Here is a 20,867-nt window from a genome sequence, read left to right as displayed (position 1 = left end):
AATATAGATGAATGCTTCCCCTATCCCGATTCTTTCTGTACATTGGTTATACTCGAACACACTTTAAGATGCTATGCTATGTGCGATTAATGCCTTAATTGCTGCTTGGCTGTCAATACAAAAATTTAAGCGGCTACCGTTGTTCTGCAACTTGATCAATCTCGTCCCTCCGCGTTCAAGCTTAACCTCGTCGACGCTGCATGGCGTCTTTTGAGATTGTTCTTTGCAAAATTCATAACTTTTGAATAATTGACGATATTTTAGAGATCTAAATTGTTGTTCGGACTTTCAATTATTGTTTCGGACCCCAGCAACATGGAACCACTATGATAAAAAAAATGTATCTTAGTGACCGCTTTACAAAATTTTATCAAACACAATAGATGTATTAATTTCTGTGAAAATTTGGTGCACTTCTAAAAGTGAGCCTAAACTTTAAAATAAATTTATATACAGGGTGCTTCAAAATTTATCTTAAAATTTGATAAATTTAAAATAAAAACCAAAAACGTAAATCATAATACCAACTATGAAATTAAATTTACAATAAACAAGTAAGGAAGGCTAAGTTCGGCTGTAATCGAACATTACATACTCAGCTGAGAGCTTTGGAGACAAAATAAGGGAAAATCAACATGCAGGAGAATTAACCTAGGGTAACCTGGAATCCGTTTGTACGATCAAATGAAAGGTGTTCATGAGTATTTTAAAAGGGAGTGGGCCTTAGTTCTATAGGTGGACGCCATTACGGGATATCGGCATAAAGGTGGAACAGGGGCGACTCTAGAATGCGTTTGTATGATATGGGTATCAAATTAAAGTTATTAATGAGGGTTTTAAAAGGGAGTGGCCCATAGTTGTATATGTGAAGGCGTTTTCCAAATATCGACCAAAATGTGGACCAGGGTGACCCAGAACATCATCTGTCAGGTACAGCTAATTTATTTATATATTTAATACCACGAGCAGTATTCCTGCCAAGATTCCAAGGGCTTTTGATTTCGCCCTGCAGAACTTTTTCATTTTCTTCCACTTAATATGGTAGGTGTCACACCCATTTTGCAAAGTTTTTTTCTAAAGTTATGTTTTGCGTCAGAAAACCAATCCAATTACCACGTTTCATCCCTTTTTTCGTATTTGGTATAGAATTATGGGATTTTTTTCATTTTTCGTAACTTTCGATATCGAAAAAGTCGGATTTCGGCCAGGCAGATAAGTACGTGAACTGAGTTTAGTAAAGATATATCGATTTTTGCTCAAGTTATCGTATTAACGGCCGAGTGGAAGGACAGACGGTCGACTGTGTATAAAAACTGGGCCTGGCTTCAACCGATTTCGCCCTTTTTCACAGAAAACAGTTATCGTCCAGAATCTAAGCCCCTACCAAATTTCACAAGGATTGGTAAATTTTTGTTCGACTTATGGCATTAAAAGTATCCTAGACAAATTAAATGAAAAACAGCGGAGCCACGCCCATTTTGAAATTTTCTTTTAATTTTGTATTTTGTTGCACCATATCATTACTGGAGTCGAATGTTGACATAATTTACTTATATACTGTAAAGATATTGAATTTTTTGTTAAAATTTGACTTTAAAAAAAATTTTTTTTAAGTGGGCGTGGTCGTTCTCCGATTTTGCTAATTTTTATTAAGCATACATATAGTAATAGGGGTAACGTTTATGCCAAATTTCATCATGATATCTTCATCGACTGCCAAATTACAGCTTGCAAAACTTTTAAATTACCTTCTTTTAAAAGTGGGCGTTGCCACGCCCATTGTCCAAAATTTTACTAATTTTCTATTCTGCGTCATAAGGTCAACCCACCTACCAAGTTTCATCGCCTTATCTGAATTATCGCATTTTTTCGGTTTTTCGAAATTTTCGATATCGAAAAAGTGGGCGTGTTTATAGTCCGATATCGTTAATTTTAAATAGCGATCTGAGTTGAGTGCCCAGGAACCTACATTCCAAATTTCATCAAGATACCTCGAAATTTACTCAAGTTATCGTGTTAACGGACAGACGGACGGACGGACGGACATCGCTCAGTCAAATTTATTTTCGATACTGATGACTTTGATATATGGAAGTCTATATCTATCTCGATTCCTTTATACCTGTACAACCAACCGTTATCCAACCAAAGTTAATATGCTCTGTGAGCTCTGCTCAACTGAGTATAAAAGTGTTCTAAAGAGTTATGCAGTTTTGTACTTATCGGGTACTTGTGAACTGCTTCATATTTCTACTACTAATATTTTTCGAAAAATCGCAAAGAAACAACACAGTTAACGGATGTCAATTCTGTATGGGAGCAAAATAGCTGCAATTGTCAAAAAATTTGTCATCCGAGCAAACCTCATGTGAAAAAAGCTCTTTCAATTAGAAAAAAGTTTTTCTAAGCGTTGTCTCCCCTCGGCAGTGATTTGGCAAACACTCCGAGTGTATTTCTGTGCAGATGTGGTTCGGGGTCGGCAAAAAACATGTAGGCCCCGTCCCGCCAATTTGTAGGAAATGTTAAAAAGGAGCACGACTCAAATTGAAGAGAGAAGCTCGCCCTGAAATCTCTTCGGAGGTAATCGCGCCCTGCAATTATTTATTTATAGTGTCACGGATATTAGCATCACTAAGCTATACCATCACTAAGGCGATGCTAAGGCCATGGTAAGCGGTATTTACGTCAATAATCAAATCATGTATACACACATATAAGCAGCCGAGAGATGTCACACACAGATGCATTTACTTATACGCCTATGTGTGTGCGAGAGACTGTAAAATACAAACTCACATACATCTGAGAGACGATGAAAAGTAGAAAATTGTAAACAAGTAGAAACTATATGAGAACTATAAACACTCGAAATAGTTGGTAAGTTCTGGAAATAGAAGAGCCTAGATGTATGCAGCGTAAACTATAAAAGTGGCGCAAGCGAGTAAAAAGGAATTCAGTTTGAGTTGAGAAATCAATCAGTTATTGATTAAGCACGCGATCTGGCGGCCAATAGTAGAGTTTCATTTGAGTTATCAGTCAGTTTGGTTATTAAGCCAGCGAGTAGCAAAGTATAAGTGTTATTGTGAAGTAATTTAATAAAGGTCATTTTTCCATTATTCAATATTGGAGTTATTTATTCAACAGTTTAGTGATACGAACTCAGCAGAGGATTGCAAATAAGAGGATTTGCAAGTAAATTCTTTACAATTGGTGTCAGAAGAGGAATTGTTGAATAAATTCCGAAGATTGGGAATACAACTTGGACATGGCAAAGTTCAGTGAATTAAAGATCCAGCAACTGAAAAAGGAGTTGGAGAACCGTGGGTTAAATACAACCGGCAATAAGATCGAACTTCAAGCACGGCTACGAGAGGCAATGGAATTAGAAGGAATTGACGTGGAAGAGTATGTCTTTCATCTTGATGGCGATGAGACAACAAAATTGGAGGAGAAAAATGAAACACCGAAGGCAATGGCGAACACAGACTTGAACATGATATTGGCTGCAATATCGGCACAAATTTCCGAAATGTCATCGCAAATATACACCAACATGTCATCTCAACTAGAAGAACAGAAAACGTATATGTCATCACAGATGGAATCCCAAGAGACACGAATAACATCGAAGATGGAAGAACAGAAAACAAACATGGCGTCACAAATTGCAGAACAATTAAAAGAACAAGAGGCACGCATAACATTACAGCTCGAAGCACAAGAAGAGCGTATCTCAACAAAGCTGGAGGCACAGGAAACAAAATTTTCATCACAGCTGGAGGCTGTTAGTGAACGACAAAATAAAGTGGAGGCCGAGATGGATGCTTTGAAAGATCGGATTCAGGAGTTACAATTGAACCGTCCAATCACTTCAACGTCTACTCTGAAGGTAAAATCCCCAACGTTTGATGGTTCTGTTCCATTCCAGGTATTTAAGCTCCAATTTGAGAAGACGTCGGCAGCGAACAACTGGAATGTGGAAGATAAAGTTGCTGCACTGTTCATGGCGTTGAAAGGGCCTGCAGCTGAGATTTTACAAACCATTCCAGAGAGTGAACGGAACTGTTATGAAGCATTGATGGGCGCTCTAGAGAGGCGTTTAGATCGAGAGATTTGTCTGATCGGGACGATCAGACTTAGGTGGAGGGCAGTGTCACGGATATTAGCATCACTAAGCTATACCATCACTAAGGCGATGCTAAGGCCATGGTAAGCGGTATTTACGTCAATAATCAAATCATGTATACACACATATAAGCAGCCGAGAGATGTCACACACAGATGCATTTACTTATACGCCTATGTGTGTGCGAGAGACTGTAAACTACAAACTCACATACATCTGAGAGACGATGAAAAGTAGAAAATTGTAAACAAGTAGAAACTATATGAGAACTATAAACACTCGAAATAGTTGGTAAGTTCTGGAAATAGAAGAGCCTAGATGTATGCAGCGTAAACTATAAAAGTGGCGCAAGCGAGTAAAAAGGAATTCAGTTTGAGTTGAGCAATCAATCAGTTATTGATTAAGCACGCGATCTGGCGGCCAATAGTAGAGTTTCATTTGAGTTATCAATCAGTTTGGTTATTCAGCCAGCGAGCAGCAAAGTATAATGTTATTGTGAAGTAATTTAATAAAGGTCATTTTTCCATTATTCAATATTGGAGTTATTTATTCAACAGTTTAGTGATACGAACTCAGCAGAGGATTGCAAATAAGAGGATTTGCAAGTAAATTCGTTACAATAGTTCAGGTGGTAGAGCCACTCAAAGTTGACAAATTCTCAACTATGGGAAAAATTTTTAGTTATTCTGCTTTTTCTGTGTATTTAAAATGGCTTTGTCAATCACTCATCACACCACGACGGCCAGCTAAACTAAAGTTTTCTATTTGGTGAGTGTTATTTATTCGTAACCCTAGAAAATTCTCTATTACAAACGTGTTTTAGACATGTATTTCGAAGGATTTCATGAAATTTTTGTATATTTGCTAGACTTTTTTCGGCAGAAGCGCCATAGTGCGACCTAAGCTACGTAAGAAGGCCACTATAGACATCTGAAATTCTTCATACTTGCTTCACACTCAAAATGCTTTAAATTGCCGTTATCGACTGAGAAATACTCATACATATTGCTAAACATAAAGAATTGTTTTCATGCAAGAGCCAAAAATATAAACAAATGAAATAAGAAAATGCTGTTAAGCACGCGAGCGCTCGTTTTCATTTCAACACACCTTTTCTGTGAGTGTTTTTCCCTTAGCAATCGTAAATTAAATAAATGATTTCACAAAACCACTGCCAAAATCGTTGTGGTAATATTCGATATACACTCAACTGTGCTGATATTTATTTGCACATTTGTCTTGGCAGCTGTTGTCGAAACCACGCGACACCGCGAAATGGAACACGGCCAAATATGTATGCCAGCTCAAGTTGTAAGGACATGCGAGAGGAAACAGCATCAGTAAATGCTCGCACACATGCACATGCCACCGCAGGAGCATATTTATATGTACATACGTTTATAAACTTTAAGGGCGCTAAAGACAATCGCAACAGCATTAAACTATTAAAAATATGCATCAGGGCGGATCGATTTTTCCCCACAAAATCGCTTTTGCGAAAAATGCTCTCCGCAACATTCTGAGCATCTTTGCTTTAGACATTGCGATTGCGTATAATTCCTTCGCTAGCGTTTTGAAGCTTACATTAAACTTTATGATTTCTAAATCTGCAAACTTTAAATTAAAACAAAAACTGTTTATTTATAACGAACCACAAGTAAGATCCCACTAAAAAGTCGAAGGCTCGAGATCGTTATTTTACCATTCTTCGAATTTCGGCCTTCTCAAGCACACAATCGCTTTTTTACCCTTGCACTAAAAATTATCAATAGCAAGAGTACAAAAAACGCAATTTTTATACTCAGTTGAGCAGAGCTCACAGAGTATATTAAGTTGATTGGATAACGGTTGGTTGTACAGGTATAAAGGAATCGAAATAGATATAGACTTCCATATATCAAAATAATCAGGATCGAAAAAAAATTTGATTGAGCCATGTCCGTCCGTCCGTCCGTCCGTTAACACGATAACTTGAGTAAATTTTGCGGTAAACTCATGAAATTTGGTATGTGGGTTCCTGATCACTCATCTCAGATCGCTATTTAAAATGAACAAAATCGGACCACAACCACACCCACTTTTTCGATATCGAAAATTTCGAAAAACTGAAAAAGTGCGATAATTCATTACCAAAGAAATCTAAAACGATGAAATTTGGTAGATGGGTTGACCTTATGACACAGGAAAACTAGTAAAGTTTTGGACAATGGGCGTGGCACCGCCCACTTTTAAAAGAAGGTAATTTAAAACTTTTGCAAGCTGTAATTTGGCAGTCGTTGAAGATATCATGATGAAATTTGGCAGGAACGTTACTCCTATTACTATATGTACGCTTAATAAAAATTAGCAAAATTGGAGAAGGACCACGCTCACTTTTAAAAAAAAAATTTTTTTTAAAGAAACATTTTTACAAAAAATTTAATATCTTTACAGTATATAAGTAAATTATGTCAACATGCAACTCTAGTAATGATATGGTGCAACAAAATACAAAAATAAAAGAAAATCTCAAAATGGGCGTGGCTCCGCCCTTTTTCATTTAATTTGTCTAGGATACTTTTAATGCCATATGTCGAACAAAAATTTACCAATCCTTTTGAAATTTGGTAGGGGCATAGATATTATGACGTTAACTGTTTTCTATGAAAATGGGCGAAATCGATTGAAGACACGCCCAGTTTTTATACACAGTCGTCCGTCTGTCCTTCCGCGTGACCGTTAACACGATAACTTGAGCAAAAATCGACATATCTTTACTGAACTTAGTCCACGTGCTTTTCTGAACTCACTTTATCTTGGTATAACCACGGCCACTTTTTCGATATCGAAAATTACGAAAAATGAAAAAAGTGCCATAATTCTATACCAAATACGAAAAGAGGGATGAAACATGGTAATTGGATTGGTTTATTGACGCGAAATATAACTTTAGAAAAAACTTTGTAAAATGGTTGTGACACCTACCATATTAAGTAGAAGAAAAGGAAAAAGTTCTGCAGGTCGAAATAAAGAACCCTTGAAATCTTGGCAGGTATTACATATATAAATAACTTAGCGGTATCCAACAGATGATGTTCTGGGTCACCCAGGTCCACATTTTGGTCGATATCTGGAAAACGCCTTCACACATACAACTACCACCACTCCCTTTTAAAGCACTCATTAATATCTTTAATTTGATACCAATATCGTACAAACACATTCTAGAGTCACCCCTGGCCCACCTTTATGGCGATATCTCGAAAAGGCGACCACCTATAAAACGAGGGCCCACTCCCTTTTAAAAATACTCATTAACACCTTTCATTTGATACCATATCGTACAAAAAAAGTCTAGAGTCACCCCTGGTCCACCTTTATTGCGATACCTCAAAAAGGCGTCCACCTACAGAACTAAGGTCCACTCCCTTTTAAAATACTCATTAGCACCTTTCATTTGATACCATATCGTACAAAAAAAAGTCTAGAGTCACCCCTGGTCCACCTTTATTGCGATACCTCAAAAAGGCGTCCACCTATAGAACTAAGGTCCACTCCCTTTTAAAATACTCATTAACACCTTTCGTTTGATACCCATATTATACAAACGTATTCTAGAGTCACCCCTTGGAGATATCTCGAAACGGCGTCCACCTATGGAACTAAGGATTAATCCCTTTTAAAATACTCATTAACACCTTTCATTTGATACCCATATCGTACAAACAAATTCTAGAGTCAACCCTGATCCACCTTTATGGCGATATCCCTAAATGGCGTCCACCTATAGAACTATGGCCCACTCCCTCATAAAATACTCTTTAATGCCTTTCATTTGATACACATGTCAAACAAACACATTCCAGGGTTTTCCTCGGTTCATTTTCCTACATTGTTATTTTCCCTTATGTTGTCACCATAGCTCTCAACTGAGTATGTAATGTTCGGGTACACCCGAACTTAACCTTCCTTACTTGTTTTTTTTAAGTTTCCTGTGAGAATTAAGCGAAAATTCATTAGGCTCATTCCATTTCAAGACACCCGGCCTGCTCAGGACATGATTTTTGATTTCGATGAAATTTTAATATGTTGTTCTTTGGTCAAAATAATGAAACACGTGTTTTTTTTTTGCCTCAAAAAAATTATTTTTCCGATAGATCGGCAATTGAATTCGATAAAATGCAATCGATACTTTATTCACCAATTTTTTCAATTGTCAATGACTTTGTCAAAAATTAAGAGATTCGCTTAATTTTTTTTTTGAAATATTCGTTATTACTTTTAATTTTATATAATTTAATAAACAATAGCATATATATATATTTTTTTTAGTATTTAGTAAAAGTTTATGACTTTTTTCAAAAATTAATATTTGAATAAATGTAAATTTTTTTTGAAATAAATGTTTTCATATATTTAAAGCGATACCGGCAACCTCCGGTTAACTCATATAAGTAGACAACATTTGGTTAATTCGTTGTAGTTCTATAAATAGAACAAAAACAACAACAAATACCAAGTTTCTCTAAAAAACCGCCTTACAAACATGCATAACTTCAACACATAACTACATACGAATTATGTGATGTGTAGAAGATAATATATGCGAAAGAAAGCAATTGGGAACAACTTTACAACAACTAAGGCATGACGTAGCTGAATGCGTTTGTAACCATTTCAACTATCTTAGGAGTGCGGGTTCGACTCCCACTCCCGAGAGAAAAGGATTTGAAGAGATTTACAAGGTATAACCGAAACAGCTGTCGCCTTGTCCGTCCTGATGTCACCTTGTTTAAATTTTTCCCAAATTATTAAATAAATTATAAAATTAAAAATTGCTTGAAATAAATGTTTTCATACATTTAAAGCGATACGGGCAATCCCCGGTTAGGTAGGTAGGTTGAACTGGCCGGTCCATGAGGACCTCACATAGACTGATTCAGTCCGTAGTGTTACCAGAATTTTGTTTTAACGACCAAACTGAAAAACCCTTTCAAAAACCAGGACCTATGTTATAAAATAAGTCCGTCCTCTTGGCAAATACTAGAAGCTTCCTAGGACTTAAGCCACTTGCTGCTTCTAGATCTGACAGTTGTATCACTCCTAATAGCTGGAGTCTTAGCCTGGCAAGTGCAGGGCACGAGCACAGAACGTGCTCGATCGTTTCCTCCTCCAACCCGCACTTCCTACATCTGATGTCACTGACCAAGCCTAGTTTAAAGGCATGTGACGCCAGAAGGCAGTGTCCAGTCAGAATACCCGTCATGAGTCTACAGTCCTCTCTTTTTAATGATAGGAGCAACTGTGTTAATCTAAGGTTGTAAGACCTACACATAATCTTCGACACTTTACAGCCCCGCGCTTGAACCCACGCCTTTCCCGCTTGGTCGATCATGTGCACCTCTCGCCTTCGCTTAATCTCGCCCAATCTAATTGGGAAATCTACGGAGCAAGCTTCAAGGGATGCGCCCTTTTTAGCTAGTTTGTCCGCTTTTTCATTCCCATCTATTCCCATATGCCCTGGGACCCAATATAGATGTATGCTTCTCCCTGTCCCTATTCTCTCCAGAGACTGCTTACACTCTAACACGCATTTAGATGCTGTGCTATGCGAGATTATTGCCTTAATTGCTGCTTGACTGTCAATATACAATCCCCGGTTAACTTATATAAGTAAATTTTTTTTGTTTAAACTTTTTCTATATCGAGTGAACAGTTTATATTTCAACTTGGGTAAATATCTACGTATTAGCCAAAACTCGTTGTTTTCGGAATGTGAATTTTTGAATATTAAACTTTTTTTTCGCCATATATTGATGCAATACATATCTGCATAAAGGGCGCTCAATGCCAAATGCTTAAAATTAATTAAAATATCACATTTATTATTGAAAACATTTATTTGTTGTTATTTTTAAACAAAAAAAGATAACCTTTTTTTACGAATTGTTTTTTGCAGTCATAAATTTTTACTAAAAACTAAAAAAAATTTAGTTTTAAACTATATGCTATTTTTTATAAATTTATATAAAAGTAAATATAATAACGAACATTTCAAAAAAAAAATCATGACAATCGGTTAATTTTTGACAAAGTTATTGACAGTTGAAAAAATAGGTGAATAAAATATCAATTGCATTTTATCGAATTCAATTGCCGATCAATCCGAAAAAAAATTTTTTGAGACAAAACAAAATACGTATTTCATTATTTTGGCCAAAGAATAACATATTAAAATATCATCGAAATCAAAAATCAGACCGGGTGTCTTGAAATGGAATGAGCCATTATATAGTTGCAGGTTGATGAGGACAACGCCGCCGGCAGTGTTATAAACCAATTTATTTTGTATTCGTTCCTCTCTGACGAAAGAACACAACTTCAGACTCATAGCGGCTTATGTATACCGAAAAGATCGACAATGACGAGCAAAGTTGATTCAGCTATAACCGCCAGTGTATCCACACTAGGCTTAATTATTTTAAGATTTCTTAGTTAACAAAATTTGGTACATAGATTTTTTCTACTAAGCTTTCATATTTTACTAAGCTTTTTCGGTACCGGTAGATTCGAAACACAACTACACGTAATACTATTTTATACCTTTCTCCTCCATAAAAACAGCAAAAAATTTAAATTTCTTGCAGTGTTTACGTATGAGGTGGGTTTTGTCTAAGGCTGGGGTAACACTCAGTCAATCCAGAGTCGAGTAAAGGTCCCACAAACCCCTACTGAATAAATACACGATATTTGTGTGTTACGAACGCACGCACACACGGCTGGGGATATTAGGCGGACAGCAGCTTTCCGTGCAAAGATGGAGGCGGTGGCTACTAGGCGTAGTAGTAGCGGGGGGGTCGGTACGGTGGTTTAGCGGCGGTGCAGTAGCGGGCGGGATGGTACGGTGTTCCGGGAGCAGCGGCGGGATCAGCGCGGCGGCCGGACGGCGGACAGTATTAGCGGACGGATTGGTACAGTAGTATGAGCGCAGTGGCTGGACGGCGGACAGTATTAGCGGACGGATGGGTGTAGCGGTATAGACGAAGTGACGGCACCAGCGAACTGGATGGACGGTGATGCAGCGGCTTAACGGCGGTAGGATGGCGAGCGGCCAACGGTCGTTGTAGCAGCGACGTGACGGGTGCAGCGGCTTAACGGCGGTAGGATGGCGTGCGGCCAACGGTCGTCGTAGCAGCGGCGTGACGGATGCAGCGGCTTAACGGCGGTAGGATGGCGAACGGCCAACGGTCGTCGTAGCAGCGGCGGGACGGATACAGCGGCTCAACGGCGGTAGGATGGCGAACGGCCAACGGTCGTCGTAGCAGCGGCGGGACGGATACAGCGGCTCAACGGCGGTAGGATGGCGAACAGCCAACGGTCGTCGTAGCAGCGGCGTGACGGATGCAGCGGCTTAACGGCGGTAGGATGGCGAACGGCCAACGGTCGTCGTAGCAGCGGCGGGACGGATACAGCGGCTTAACGGCGGTAGGATGGCGAACGGCCAACGGTCGTCGTAGCAGCGGTGGCACCAGAGGGGCGACGGTGCGACGGCAGCGGCGGTGGGCTACGGAGCGCGTACCAGGGCAGAGAGAGAGAGAGAAAATAGGCCGGCGACGGGGTTTACCTGGACAGCGGCTGCGTGTTCCGGGCGGGGTCGGATAGGCGTACCAACGGGCTGGTATTGGTCGGTCGGCTGCAACGGGATCTCTAGTCGCTCTTCTTCGGCAGCTGTGGTAGTCGCGGGGTCAGTCACCTGCGGAAGAGACTGCGAGGACTCATTAGTGCTGGTTTCACTGCTGGACACCCCCGCCTCCCTAGTTGCACGCTTATAGAAGGTGCGTAAGAGGGGCGGGGCTGTACCAGCCGATACACCGTGGATCGATCCGCGCGCGGAGGGGAAGTGCACCCTAACGGCACAGCGGTAGCCCCTTATGCGCACGAATCGACTCACGGCCGAACCCAGAGTTGAGGGGGAGGGGGGGTATAGTCATTAAGGCGTCGGGCCGCTCAACACCCAGGGGGGCGACGGGTGGCAATAGCACAAAGGCATCCGCCCCGCTCGTCCTTACCCGGGTGAAGGGTGACCCGTGCCATGACGGCTCCCCTTCCACTCAACTAGCCGAAGCCAGAGCTGAGGGGGGAGGGGGTTATGTAGTCTTTAGGGCGTCGGGCCGCTCAACACCCAGGGGGGCGACGGGTGGCAATAGCACAAAGGCATCCGCCCCGCTCGTCCTTACCTGGGTGAAGGGTGACCCGCGCCATGACAGCGCCCCTTCCACTCAGCTGGCCGAAGCCAGAGCTGAGGGGGAGGGGCGACATAGTCATTAAGGCGTCGGGCCGCTCAATACCCAGGGGGGCGGCGGGTGGCAATAGCACAAAGGCATCCGCCCCGCTCGTCCTTACCTGGGTGAAGGGTGACCCGCGCCATGACAGCGCCCCTTCCACTCAGCTGGCTAGCAGGAGTGGCAATTTTGTCTTTAAAAAGACAACCACTCCCGCTGGCTCACCTGCGAGGACTGAATTGCAAAAATGCAAATTCAGTGTTTATATGGGTGGTGACACAAACTGGTTGAGAATTCAACGCTCCGTTATTGTGTTTTTCATCGGTTCGCAATTTAGTTGGTTGTTGAATATGCTATAAAAGAAGTGGTTGTTGGCTATGCTATAGCAAAATAAGTACAGGGAGGTTCAGGTTTAGGTGAATAAGGAAATACAGGGGGAGTGACGTTATTGTAACGTTACGTTACAGTCCCCCTCCCATTTCGGTTGACGGAAAGCTGCGGTGGGGGAAAGGTGGATCTCCAGGCATGGCCTAGGTATTATGCCGGTGTGCGTGTGGGCGAAGCACTTTATTTAAAAATTATTATTCTTTTCAAAAATATACAGAGTCATTCCACTTATATATATAACAGAGTTAATGTTAACATTTCAGGTTTTAATGGCGAAAAGTATTGTTTTTTAAAAAAAAAAAATTTATCTTTCATTTTCCAATTTTTTTCTTCTTTTTTTTTTTGTCGGGGATGGAGTCGTACTAAACTGTATCCGTTGTCGTACTTCTCTTGTTCCCTGTATAATGTTATGTAGATATATGTATATATATATATATTGGTTGTTATTAGTTTTTTTTTTTTTTTTTTTTTTTTTTTTTTTTTTTTTTGTTGTTTTTGTAGTATATATTTTTTTTTTTCTCTTATTATTTGAAACATAATTCACAATTCATTTATGTCTTAAGTCTAACAGTTTTGTAAATGGTATAAGTGTATATAAAGAAAAGATATATATTTCGGCCTCCTCTCCTCGTGTCTTATTCGATTGGTACCACCCTTTTTCTCCCCATCAGTGAAACTGTCGCCTGTGTTTTGTCTATCATTCTTACCTTGACCCGCTTGGTTTTCCAGCGGAACGTATAGCTCTTCCTGTCCTTGTGGTTCGAGCGCTTTATTTTCAGTTCTCTGAAGAACTGTTCGGGATCAGGGTCACCCTCGTCGTATGATGTTTTTTTTCCCTGTTTGGTTGTGTTCGGTGTCGCCCCGTTTTTGTTGCTTTGGCGTAATTTCTTTAATAGACTCCTCTGGGTCCGGTCGTTCATTTATTGCCTTTTCTGTGGGCACCTGTTTTGCGTGCGGGTCGGCTTTTCCTTTCTCTGGTGCCAACTCCTGTTCCCTGATGGCCATTAGGTGGTCGTAGATTGGTGGGCCGTGAAAAATTTGTATATTTTGGATTTTTGGCTTGTTCGCCGGCCATAATGTTGCCTCAAACGGTGGGCGCCACGGCCGTATTGGTTGTGGTGAGTCCGGTGGTATGGGTTGCCGGTGTTTTCGACTCATATTGGACGGTCTGGTTCCTGCAATGAAGAGGTAAACGGGTTGTCTATGATTTGTACGGCTTTAAGTCTTGCAAGTGCGCGTGTGCACGTTGCTGCTTTGGTTGCTCTGGGCGGCCTAATTTTACCGTGTTCGTCGAAACGTATTCCATCACCAAGTACGGGCCGGAAAATTTTGGTGCTAACTTCTGGGCGAATTTGTCTGCCGCGGATGAGAGTGGGTGGTCCCTTTTCATCACCTGCTCGCCTATACGTGGCTTCCATTGCCGTCTGCGTAAGTCGTAGTGTTTTTTTTGTTGCTTTGAAGCTTTGGCTAGGTGCCCTTTTATCTCGTCCCACAACTTGGTGATGGACGGTGGTACGGTTGGTGGCTCTGCTGGTACTGCTCCCTCCGTGCGCACTTGCTGCGGTGCTGTAAGGTCTCTACCGAAGTTGATTTCTGCTGCTGATGCTGTTGTAGATTCGTGGCTGGCCGTGTTTATCGCGAATGCTATTTGCGGTATCTCCTGGTCCCAGGTGCGGTGGTCGTCCTTGCATCGCTGAGCCATCATGGTTTTCACGACTCGGTTGGTTCGCTCGGTGGGGTTTTCGTGCGGGGCGTAGGCTGCCGTAAACTTGTGGTCGATGCGGTGGTCCTTTAAAAACGTTGCTAATGCCTTCCCAACGAATTGTTTGCCATTGTCTGTGAGGAAGGTTTTCGGGCAGCCAAATCGGTATATGACTCTTTCTTGGAGTGCTTTGATTACGCTTGCCGTTGTCGCTTGGCGCACTGGGATCAACTCCACCCACTTGGAGAATTTGTCCACCATAACAAGGAGGCAAGTATTTCCTTGCTTGGAACGGGGTAGTGGCCCTACGAAGTCAGCGGTTACTATTTCCCACGGTCGTGATGATTGCATGGTTGCCATCAATCCTGCTGGGCGTCTTTGCTCGACTTTGTATTCTGCGCATCTGATACACTTCCGTACGTGTTTGAGGACATCGCGGAACATCCCGGGCCAGTAATAGTTCTGTTGTGCTCTCTTAAGCGTCTTCTTCACCCCGAGATGTCCGGCGGCGGCGGCGTCGTGGACTTCCTGTAGTACGTCCTTTCGTCGGTCGGCTGGGATGCACAGCTTCCATTGCGGTGACCGCGAAAGTTGATTTCTCGGGGAAATGTGGCGGAAGAGTCGGTTATCGACGATCTGGTAATCTGGATGTGCTTGAGGTTTTTCCCGCACCTGACTTGCTTTCCTCTCGTGCCAGTCGTTTGTTCCGTTGGTTATGGTGTACAAAATGTCGTCATCGGCGTGTTGTAGCGGGCAGCGGGAGAGTGCGTCGGCTACCACGTTCTGTGCTCCTTTTCGGTATTCTATCTCGAAATTATATTGTTGCAATTCCAGTGCCCATCTTGCCAGACGTCCAGAGGGGTTTTGGAGTGAGTGCAGCCATTTTAGTGAGTGGTGGTCGGTGATGACGGTGAAGTGATACCCCTCCAGGTACGGTCTCATCTTACGGATACCCCATAGCACGGCGAGGCATTCCTGTTCGGTGGCCGAGTATCGTTTTTCCAGCTGGGTTAGGCTTCGGCTGGCGTAGGCTACTACATTCTCGTGGTCGGAATGGCGTTGAAAGAGCACGACGCCCAGGCCATCTCCGCTCGCGTCGGTCTGGAGAAAAAACGGTCGAGAGAAGTCCGGACAACAAAGTATTGGCGCGCTGGAGAGCTTATCCTTGAGAGCTTTGAAAGCGTGATTTTGTTGCGCCTCCCATTTCCAGACTTGTCCCTTTTTCAGCAGTTGGTTAAGCGGCGCGGCGAGCGTAGAGAAGTCTGCCACGAAGCGGCGGTACCATGACGCGAGTCCAAGAAAACGGCGGAGCTCTTTGAGCGTTTTCGGTGCGGGCATCTCCTGTACAGCGGATACTTTTGCTGGATCGGTGTGAATTCCTTTCGAACTGATGATATGTCCTAGGTAATGGAGTTGTTGCTGGACGAAGCTGCATTTTTCGAAGTTTACTTGCATCCTGTGTCTTTGTAGGCGCTCGAACACTTCCCTCAAGATCGCCAAGTGTTCTGCGAAGGTATCTCCCAATACGATGATATCGTCCAGGTAGGCGAAAACTTTTGGTTGGAGTTCGGGTCCAAGTATCGAATCCAGAGCGCGTTGAAAGGTAGCCGGAGCAGAGTGTAGGCCAAATGGCATGACTTTCCACTGGAACAACCCTCTGCCAGGAACTGTAAATGCGGTGTATGGTCGGGATGCTCTGGCGAGCGGGATTTGCCAGTAGCCGTTCTTCAAGTCAATGGTCGAGATGAATTTCGCCTCTTTCAGCTGGTCGAGAATGGCTCCAATTTGCGGCAACGGGTAAGCGTCTGGTTCGCTGGCGGCGTTGAGTTGACGGTAATCGATGCACATCCTCCACGTGCCCTGTTTTTTGCGGACTAGCACGATTGGCGAGCTGTACGCGCTTCGCGATGGTTCTATCCTTCCTCCTGCTAATAGCTCGTCTACCTCTTCGTTGATGACTTGTTGCATGGCCGGGTTGCGGGGGTAGTATCGTTGCTTCAGCGGTCGGTTGTGTTTGAGACGAATCGTATGCTCGGCTGCAGTGCTTGGTCCGATGATTTCGCCAAACCGCTTTTGGTGATGCGCCAGGAAGTTTCCCAGTTCCGTGTTTTGTTCGTCGCTCAGGTGTTCTCGGCTCGTCAATGTACATAGCGTATCCAGTTCGGGTGCTCTCTTGGTCACGGTGGCCTCTAGCGGCTGGCCATCCAGCGTGAGGATGATTCCTCTCTTTCTTAGGAAGTCCATTCCGAGGATTACCTGTTCGGCCAAGTTTGGGATAACGGACAGCATCGCGTCTGTGGCTCGTCCTTGATACACAATCCTTGCCGGGTAGGAATTCGAGGTAAAGACGCACGTTTGGTCTGCCAGCTGGATACTTCGCTTGTTGGGGCGTGCCTTGATGTTGTTCTTTTCTAGGTGTTTCCGCACGGTGTCATCTACATAGGATAGGGTGGCGCCGGTGTCCACTAGTGCGCGCACGCTCATGTCCTCGATGAGCACTGGTATATAGAATCGGCCATCTACCTGTGTTTTTGCGGTTGATTTGCTGGCGGGTGGTTCCCTCGGCCTCTCTGGTCGGACGTACGGTGCTTGGCGGCTTCCTCTAATAGCATTGGACGGCGTTCGGGATGCGTTCTCGGTAATTGGGCTAGTCGGAGGGCATGGGCAGTCCCTGGAGAGGATGTTATCTTGGCCACACCGGGAGCAGAACTTCCTCCAGGGGCCCTTACATTGGAAGCGGTGGTGTCCGCGTTCCTTGCAGCGCCAACAGCACTCTTTGCTGTCGTATTCCATGGGTAGGTGGTATAGGCTGTGGGCCACCATTTTTCCCTGTTTCGCTTCCTCGCCTTTTAACAGCTCATACTCTTCCGTTAGCTCCAGGAGCTCCTCGATCGTCCTAAACTCGCTGCGTTTGACGAAAAGGCGGTATTCCACGCGTAGACCATCATAGATCCGTTCGAGGTGATTCTCTTCGCACATCGTCGGGTGTTGGCGGATCAGCGTTTCCAGTGCGAGGATGTAGTCCTTGGCCTTCTCTCGGCCTTGCTGTTTGCGTTGTCGGATGGCCTCTTCCAAATGTCGTATGTGTCGCTTAGGTAGAAAAAAATTTTGCACCTCCCTCCGCAGATCGCTCCAGCGGTGTATGTGTTGCTTACGGACGCGGTACCATTGCAGTGCTTTCCCACGTAGCAGCTCCGGCAGTGTTGGGAGGAGTCGGTCGACGGGGATGCGGTAGCATTCGGCAAGCTCCTCTATCCTCTCAAGAAATTCGTGCAGTGACTCCTCCCCCGAAAAGTGCAAGTCCCAGCGGCGAACGGTATTCATAAGTTCACCGTCGCTCATTTCGTCTCGTTTTGGTAATGCGTTCTCTCCCTTTCCTCCGTGCGGCTGTGGGCTGTGGATCTGGATTGAAGGGATCGGCTTTGTTGTTGGCTGGGGTAGCGTAGCGAACTTCCCCTCTTCCTCGTTCACTTCTCGTTCCAGCTCTTTCAACAGGTCTTCACTGGATTTCCTGGCGCGTTTCGCTCGCACGTAAGTACTCAGTGCGCGGCGCAGCTCGGCTACGGTTTGGCCTTCCACGTCGATTCGGTGTTCCTTACACTCCTCGATCAGCTTCTCCTTCCTAAGTAGGTAGATCCAATTGAGCGAGTCGGTGTTCAGCAGCGTGCCTTCCGGAGCCTGTGTGTGTGTTGTTTCTAGCGGTGCGTTCGTCGAACCCGCCCCGGCAGTGTTGGTGGTGGTTGTAGTTGTTTTTCCACGGTCATCTGCGGAGGAGGGTCCCTGCTCGGGCGCCATTTATGAGGTGGGTTTTGTCTAAGGCTGGGGTAACACTCAGTCAATCCAGAGTCGAGTAAAGGTCCCACAAACCCCTACTGAATAAATACACGATATTTGTGTGTTACGAACGCACGCACACACGGCTGGGGATATTAGGCGGACAGCAGCTTTCCGTGCAAAGATGGAGGCGGTGGCTACTAGGCGTAGTAGTAGCGGGGGGGTCGGTACGGTGGTTTAGCGGCGGTGCAGTAGCGGGCGGGATGGTACGGTGTTCCGGGAGCAGCGGCGGGATCAGCGCGGCGGCCGGACGGCGGACAGTATTAGCGGACGGATTGGTACAGTAGTATGAGCGCAGTGGCTGGACGGCGGACAGTATTAGCGGACGGATGGGTGTAGCGGTATAGACGAAGTGACGGCACCAGCGAACTGGATGGACGGTGATGCAGCGGCTTAACGGCGGTAGGATGGCGAGCGGCCAACGGTCGTTGTAGCAGCGACGTGACGGGTGCAGCGGCTTAACGGCGGTAGGATGGCGTGCGGCCAACGGTCGTCGTAGCAGCGGCGTGACGGATGCAGCGGCTTAACGGCGGTAGGATGGCGAACGGCCAACGGTCGTCGTAGCAGCGGCGGGACGGATACAGCGGCTCAACGGCGGTAGGATGGCGAACGGCCAACGGTCGTCGTAGCAGCGGCGGGACGGATACAGCGGCTCAACGGCGGTAGGATGGCGAACAGCCAACGGTCGTCGTAGCAGCGGCGTGACGGATGCAGCGGCTTAACGGCGGTAGGATGGCGAACGGCCAACGGTCGTCGTAGCAGCGGCGGGACGGATACAGCGGCTTAACGGCGGTAGGATGGCGAACGGCCAACGGTCGTCGTAGCAGCGGTGGCACCAGAGGGGCGACGGTGCGACGGCAGCGGCGGTGGGCTACGGAGCGCGTACCAGGGCAGAGAGAGAGAGAGAAAATAGGCCGGCGACGGGGTTTACCTGGACAGCGGCTGCGTGTTCCGGGCGGGGTCGGATAGGCGTACCAACGGGCTGGTATTGGTCGGTCGGCTGCAACGGGATCTCTAGTCGCTCTTCTTCGGCAGCTGTGGTAGTCGCGGGGTCAGTCACCTGCGGAAGAGACTGCGAGGACTCATTAGTGCTGGTTTCACTGCTGGACACCCCCGCCTCCCTAGTTGCACGCTTATAGAAGGTGCGTAAGAGGGGCGGGGCTGTACCAGCCGATACACCGTGGATCGATCCGCGCGCGGAGGGGAAGTGCACCCTAACGGCACAGCGGTAGCCCCTTATGCGCACGAATCGACTCACGGCCGAACCCAGAGTTGAGGGGGAGGGGGGGTATAGTCATTAAGGCGTCGGGCCGCTCAACACCCAGGGGGGCGACGGGTGGCAATAGCACAAAGGCATCCGCCCCGCTCGTCCTTACCCGGGTGAAGGGTGACCCGTGCCATGACGGCTCCCCTTCCACTCAACTAGCCGAAGCCAGAGCTGAGGGGGGAGGGGGTTATGTAGTCTTTAGGGCGTCGGGCCGCTCAACACCCAGGGGGGCGACGGGTGGCAATAGCACAAAGGCATCCGCCCCGCTCGTCCTTACCTGGGTGAAGGGTGACCCGCGCCATGACAGCGCCCCTTCCACTCAGCTGGCCGAAGCCAGAGCTGAGGGGGAGGGGCGACATAGTCATTAAGGCGTCGGGCCGCTCAATACCCAGGGGGGCGGCGGGTGGCAATAGCACAAAGGCATCCGCCCCGCTCGTCCTTACCTGGGTGAAGGGTGACCCGCGCCATGACAGCGCCCCTTCCACTCAGCTGGCTAGCAGGAGTGGCAATTTTGTCTTTAAAAAGACAACCACTCCCGCTGGCTCACCTGCGAGGACTGAATTGCAAAAATGCAAATTCAGTGTTTATATGGGTGGTGACACAAACTGGTTGAGAATTCAACGCTCCGTTATTGTGTTTTTCATCGGTTCGCAATTTAGTTGGTTGTTGAATATGCTATAAAAGAAGTGGTTGTTGGCTATGCTATAGCAAAATAAGTACAGGGAGGTTCAGGTTTAGGTGAATAAGGAAATACAGGGGGAGTGACGTTATTGTAACGTTACGTTACATACGAATGTATTATAAAAGCAACACATTTTGAAAAAATCACCAGGCTTAGCATATTGTAACGTACTTGGGGGTATTCCGATTATTTTGCACCTTCTGCTAACGTTCGAATCGCTGAACTGTCGAATAAATTACTCCTATATTCAGTATTGCAAAATGATTTTTATTTAGACTACTTTGGGTGTAATACAATTCACTATCACGTACCTATTTCACAAAAGCGTGATTAAATCAAACTGAAACTGATTCCTCAGCTTGCGCTGCTTTTATACTCCCGGTTGTCTCGTTCACCAATTCTCCTAAGGTCTAGTCGTTTCACGATCATGTGTTATAGAATATGTGCCCCTCATGCTTGGTTACCCAGCTATATACATTTGTATTTGTAGTTTATACTTTTCTTCTAGCCATATGCGTGTGAATGTGTGAATATAACTTCTTCTCTTAGCTGATGACTACATACATATATGTGAGATATTCTTCGTCGCCTTCTATATACGTAAGTAT

At 44.9% G+C, this 20,867-nt stretch overlaps 1 protein-coding gene across 7 annotated transcripts in view; it reads left to right on the top strand.

Moving 5' to 3' along the window:
- shep (alan shepard) overlaps positions 1–20,867 on the top strand; it is a 643,094-nt gene that overhangs the window by 86,325 nt on the left and 535,902 nt on the right. The window lies entirely within an intron of this gene.

This window comes from Eurosta solidaginis, chromosome 5 (genome assembly GCF_040869045.1).
Source record: "Eurosta solidaginis isolate ZX-2024a chromosome 5, ASM4086904v1, whole genome shotgun sequence".
NCBI lineage: Eukaryota > Metazoa > Arthropoda > Insecta > Diptera > Tephritidae > Eurosta > Eurosta solidaginis.
Note: the sequence above shows the minus strand (reverse complement) of the source record. Positions and strands in the feature narration are given on the sequence as shown.